Here is a 6605-nt window from a genome sequence, read left to right as displayed (position 1 = left end):
AGCTGCACGCCTGGCTGGTTTTGCGTGGAAGATGCTGGACAGCGGACCGTAGACTGCGCCGGGGCTTGACATCTCATGTCATCTCGCCCGCTCTGTGATCTCTACGACGAAACCATCGGCCATCTCTTGCTCCACTGCCCCTTTGCGCAGGGCGTTTGGAGCGGCTTGATCTCTAGGCTGGGCTTGCCAGACATCACACCGGGAGGGGATCTCTCCGTCGCCGATTGGTGGCTCCAAGCAACTGCCCGTTTCGTGCGAGGTGACAGGAAGAAGGCCAACTCAGTCATCATGCTGATCCTCCGCTCCCTGTGGCTCGAACGTAACAGCCGTGTTTTTGAGCGTAAACCCACGGCCATGGCTCCTACCGTCGATCTTATTGCGGCAGAATGGCAGCTTTGGCTTGACAGTAGAGGTAGGCCGGCTAGAGGTTTAGGATAGCTCGAGGTGTGTTGCCGGCGTTCTAAGCATCGTCGGCTCTGGTGGTTTCCGCTGGTTTGGTTGTACCCGGCGTTGTAATCTTGGACATCTTGGTCCGTCTCTAAGCTTAATACAATGATACGCAGATCTCCTGCGTATTCGCAAAAAAAATCATCTAGGGTTGCTCTTCCTCACCACTAATAGGATGATTCAATCCAAGATCATTTGGATTGTTATAGGGGCTGAACCATACAAGGTTTGTTGCTATTCAGTTGTTTCTCTACTTAATATATTGGAAATGGTTTTTAGGTTTGCTAGTGGTTCCCTTATTATTTTATGGAAGGGTTGATATCTTCTTATGATATTAGGGTTTAACTTATCCTCACATTTCTCTAAAGTATGATCATGCATTAGACATGATCATCTTGTTCTTTAATATTTCCTACCTCAAGTTCTTAGGGTTTATGATCATTACACAATTTATAATGATCAAGGTTTGGCTTCCTAAGTTATCTCTCAAGAATCTGGTTTCTCACTCCCAAGATTAAGTATTGTCTTGACCAACTAAACATAGTTTCTTTCTTATATTATCATGAATGGATATGGTTACCTCAATAACTTATATCCCAGGAGAATGCCTGAGATAATAACTTATAGTTCTACTTAAGGAATGATGATTTAATCATCAGGACATATGGATAGTTCTCTCCCTCAAATTCAAGTGTTGCCTCAACTAACTTGAGTATAACACCAAAGCTTGAGCTCCCTCTCATAGGAATAGTTATTCTAGGGTTTATGATGTATTCACAATATCTCAATAGGTATCTAGGCTAAGACTCCACTTGGCTATCTTGGTTGGATTAGTCTCCTCCTTTCTTTATCAATTCATGGATATAATCTTATTCCATGTGATATTAGGTTATCTCACTACTCCAAGGTGAAATTGTTTACAATCTAATACTTTAATTCAAAGGTTGTCCTTTATTCTTAAATAGGTAAAGCTAGGATTGGGATTAATGATCTCTCCTTTGGAATGGACTTGAATAATATCCTAAGGTTCTTCTTTAAAGATGATGATTTAAATGCATGGATGTATATCCAAGGTTTAGCTCAAGGTTTGTTATTTCTTCTCTAGTAAATAATATAGAAATCTCACCTCTCTAGATTTGATGTATAATAATATGAAATAGAGAAGAATATATATATTTATAGATTTCATCTCCTTGTCATGTTTCCAAGATTGAAATGGAATGAATACCATGAGGTTCATGGTAGGATCAAGGATTAGTTTAAGACATGGAAAAGATAAGTCAAGTATGGTTTCTCCATTTTATTGTTACTTGATTTGCAATTGAATTGGTCTTCATATGTTATGACAAGGATTACCATATTATAATCTTTTATAAGATCAAGCAATTGATCATTGAGTAAAGTGTTGTTGTGTTGATTATTAGTTCCATTTGATCTAACCCCTTAGATCAAATCATCTCTACCCAAAACAAGGTTTTAACAAAGTCACTTTGAGGTTTATAGCGCTTGACTTGATGAGCTACTTCAATTCCACCAAGATCAAGTGAAACTTCAGTTACTGTGACTGTTTTACTTTAAAGCGCGAAAATTCCCTGCATTTTCTATGCATGAATGCAATGCACACATCTGTTTCCTCTATTTTTGTAACCCCATTACCTGGGATATTACAGTCTCTACCCCTTAAACTAAACTTCGTCCTCGAAGTTTGAACTCTCTCACGTTTCCGAAGTGTGGATCTGACTTGTGCAGATTACGACTTTTCTCGAACTCCGTGGTGATCTCACCAGATATAATTGAATATATCCCTTGTCCTGATTCTTCCTAGAATCCATTAGTGTTTGTCATTAAACAACTATTATTTCCTTTACTTCCATGATTTCCTCCAATATTATAAGCTTGTTTCCTTTCTCATTGAATATTCAATGATTGGGACAACTTCTGTTGTTGATAAACTTGACTGGAGACTAATTTGATATCATACTCCTAATTGGTAAAATAGGTCTTTGTTTTCCCTTACTACCAAAACTGCAATAATGGTATTTAGTAAGGTACTTACCATAGAAATGGTCTTGACGGTTTATTTCCCTAGGAATGGATTAAACTCACTTAGTCCATCCAATCATGGATTAAAGTTGATACATATCACTATTTTTGTTTCTTTAGGTTCCATGAAAGGAATCTTTCAAATGGACTTTAGTTTTGGTATAGTCAATCTCATTTGGTCTTTGGCCTTCTAGGGCTGTATTTTGTCTACGGTATTTCCTTCGTCCAACTTCATTATCATTAGCTGACTTAAGCTTTAGTACTTATGAGTAATTATTACTCACTTGCTCAAGTGATAGTCCAACTATTACCCCCTCGAGGTATAAACCTCGGCTTCTGGTCTGACATTCTTCTGAAAGTAGGGTTCGATAATGAGTAAAATGCACCAATGGTCACTCTAATTGTTGGAGCTGCTCGGTACGGTCACCGTACTGCTGGAATACGCCGCGGAGGTCACCGAACTTGTCATACATGATTTATACGGTCACTCTGCTGTACGCGAGCGTGTATTTGGTGGAGGTCACTGAACTTTTACATGAAATTCAGTAACGGTCACTTTGTCGGCTGGATGGTTGCGTGGAAGAAAAGAGGCAAGGGGTCTTGACTGCAAAAACACATCGTGTGGGCCGACTTTTGTATTGCCTTCCATGCAACGAGGATCACGCAGAAGATGCAGTTGACATAACCAGAAGATCCTGGTGTTTGTTACGGGGCGACATTGGCGGAAGTTCGGACGCATTGCGGCGGAAGTTCGGACGCATTGCGGCGGAAGTTCAGAGGGGCTCACAGCGAGGGACTTGATCTGGGCGGCGTATCCGTCCAGGGAGAGTCGGCGATGGCGGCTCGGCGTCGTGAGGAAGGAAGCCCCTCTCCTGTGTACGGTAAGACACATCTAGAGTTGGTTAGGGGAAAGGTAGATCTTGATCTTGTTTGTGCGTTTATGGATTACAATAGAAACGAATTAGAATACGAACACAGGAAGAATTTAAGAGCTACAGTCTTCGAATTCATACGAAAATCTTTAGAATCAAAGGTGGATATTGTTCTTTCCTGTCAAAAGTATGGAGTTTTGAAGCTGCGGAATGTTTATACATGAGGCCTAAGAGTTTGAGTTATACAAGGGAGAACCACCAAAAGTACCTATCGAGAGATGTGAAAGGACCGATCCTTCATCTATTGCATCCGCCATCTTCCGAACTGTTCTTGATGTGATAGAACACTCGCTGAACATCCAGGCTATATAGTGCTGTCACGAAATGAAAACATTACATGCATTATATAAGACAAAAGTAAAGGTGTACACCGAGAAAAAAAGATATGGAAAAACTCGTGAAGGTCCAAAACGACGACCTGCTGCATGTGCAGACAAACACAAAAGGTCTAGAGCTTCGCAGCACAAAAAACCTACACTTAGTGGACATACCTTTGCACTTCGTAGGATTGTGAAAAGATAAGAACCGCAACCATCCGTGAGGCGATTCCCGGCCAGATTAAGTACTTCCAGTCGTTTAGTCATAACAAAGACACTCGCATATCTCGTTCATCGATAAATTATGGACAAAGTGTGACTTTAAGATTAACTGTGGTTCCACTTTCACATGCAAGTTTCAGGAATAGTAAAAAAACACCTGGAATAAAGCTGTTGGACCGAATCGATTGCAATGTAAATCCAGTGTCAAGCCACCGTACGTTTGGCTTGACGATGCAAATATTTCTTCAAGCCTTTCAATTGTTTGGTTTCCTGAAAATCATAAACATGAATGCTTAATCAGTCTAAGATAGGAAAACAAAAAGATAGTCTAACATGAAGAAATAGGTGACTAATACAGCACACTCAGTGTCGTAAGGCTAAGGACACTTTCCATTTACCTGGAACTGTTTGTGTGCCAAACTCTTGAAGAAATAAATTAATTATATACTCGAAAGCAGCAGAGATAGGGGAAAACGATACCTAGCATGTTATGAGAAAGATCCAACATGGCTATTGTCTTATGGGATCTAAGGGCATCAAGAAAAGGTGTAATTGAAAGATCTTGCAGTGCACAAAAGGGTGTTGGGCTACTGCCTTAATTTAATGTTTAGTTGCAGTTATATGGTAGAGCCTTTTATCTTTTTATTTTTGATGGAACCAGGACATTGGATTTATCACACATAGATGTTTATGTTAACAGCTTTTTCGATCTCCAGTACAGTTCATATCGCCTCTGTTTTCTTAGGCAATGGATGACAGAAAATCACCTCTGTTTTCTTAGGCAGTAGGCCTTACTTCATGGATGCTCACTGTCACTGCAGTACTGTACTTAAATGGTCAGCTCTAAACTAGTATGGTGCACTGGAGTTTGTAAGTAGTAATAAACTGCATGCTATATGTCTTTTCAATGCTATAAAGTGCAGTATAACATGTTCAATTTATTATCCTTTTATGTTCAATTTATTATCCTTTTATGCAGTATAACGGTTATGAATTGATTCATCAATTGTTGTCACAGGTAATCGTAGCAGCTATTTCTCAGTGGAAATCAATCATGGAGGGTATTTTGTGGGCTCAGGTAGAAACAAGAATTATGTCAGTGGACATAAAATTTGGTTTGATCATGTCGACAGTGTGACATGGTCACCACTGATCATTGAGAAACTAGTGGAGGATATGGGCTATGAGATGTGTGGAAGAATAAAAGTTTACTTCTGCTTGCCTCACTTGGATGTTAGTACAAATGGACTGATAGAAATTACCGATAATGCACAAACACAAGCAATGTTGCAGTTTTTAGGAAATGGGCAGCATTTCTTCAAGCTATTTTTGGATCATGATGACAACACGATGGGCACAGGCTTGGGAGCAGCTAGCAGTTCAGTTGGTGTGTTTGCACAGAAGGATTCAGATCTGGTGCGGCAAGAACAAGTTTCGGAATCCAAGATGAAGTGGAATTTCCAAAAATAATAGACATTTTGATCTATGAATAATAGATAAACTGAATAATAGACATTTATTTTCTTGCTGCACCCATTCACAGAATTTTGGCAAGTTATGTATGACTTGAGTGATTTCAAATGTTTGCCTTATTTTCCTGATCAATTGTTGTGTCAATGGTGCTTAATTGATGTCAAATGCTTGCTTTCTGTACCTCCTAAATAGGAGACTGAATTATAATTTTAGTTGTATGAAGTGTTAATTTTGATCTATGAATTCTGGAGTAAGAACAGACTATAAAAACTTTGCAGGTAGATGTTTTAAGATATCACACAATAGCTTGCATGATACATCCAGGGATAAAAATGGATGAGCTATGGCCGTTTGTCGACGATTAACTACCCAACACCTATGGTGTGGCAGCCCATACTGGTAAAAGAACAAACAAGACCAGAAAGAGGCCATTTCGTACTGATTCAAATTGTAACCTTAATGCCAGTGTAATATGAAATAAAAAAAATTGGTTTAAAAAAACACCAAAATGGTATATAGACTCAAAATACCATCCTGTTTTTTCTACATCCTGTTTTGGTTATATATGCATGCTTCACAGAGAGAATCCGAAAACACGTCAACTGTCCTTGGTTTACATGATAAGCCAGCACTGCCTACCTGATTGGCTGTGTAAGACCTTTTTGGTGTAGTGTCAGTGTGCTCCAAGCCAAGGTATTGTTCCCAAGCTCCATACACATCTCTCCTCTGTAAGATAAGAAGAAAAACATCATCATGTGAACACAGATCTAGACAGGCCTACATTCTGAAAACAAGTACTTGCCTGAAAACGTGCAGATACAACATCAATATCCTGGAGGTATTCTGGACGATTCATGGATATGCTTCATTTAGCACAGACACTATGGTTCATTCAGCACAGACATTTTGCTTCATTCACCACAGACAGAGCTTGACCTGATGACTATTGCATAGGTAGTGTGCATAGATAACAAAGCCTTGTTCACTGTTGAAGTAAAACAGCAATGACATCAAGTGCAAAATTATATATGTGAGCACAAACTGATGACATGTATAAATTCAAACTAGTTGCTTTATATTTGATCATAGCATTACATAGCATTGCATTACATAGCATCTCCAAAAGGTTACTGCATCTCCAAAATGTTACTGCACTACATAGCATTGCTTG

The 6605-nt window shown here is 39.3% G+C and overlaps 1 long non-coding RNA gene across 1 annotated transcript; it reads right to left on the bottom strand.

The window, feature by feature from the left end:
- Positions 1-4013: 4013 nt before the first annotated feature.
- LOC124676428 lies at positions 4014-6152 on the bottom strand. Its single transcript, XR_006993623.1, has 3 exons — positions 6074-6152; positions 4119-4231; positions 4014-4025 (listed from the first exon to the last, which is right to left on the bottom strand). It is a non-coding gene; the product is annotated as an uncharacterized LOC124676428 (long non-coding RNA).
- Positions 6153-6605: the final 453 nt, after the last annotated feature.

This window comes from Lolium rigidum, chromosome 1, assembly GCF_022539505.1.
Source record: "Lolium rigidum isolate FL_2022 chromosome 1, APGP_CSIRO_Lrig_0.1, whole genome shotgun sequence".
Lineage (NCBI taxonomy): Eukaryota > Viridiplantae > Streptophyta > Magnoliopsida > Poales > Poaceae > Lolium > Lolium rigidum.
This window is presented reverse-complemented; position numbering and strand designations above follow the sequence as displayed.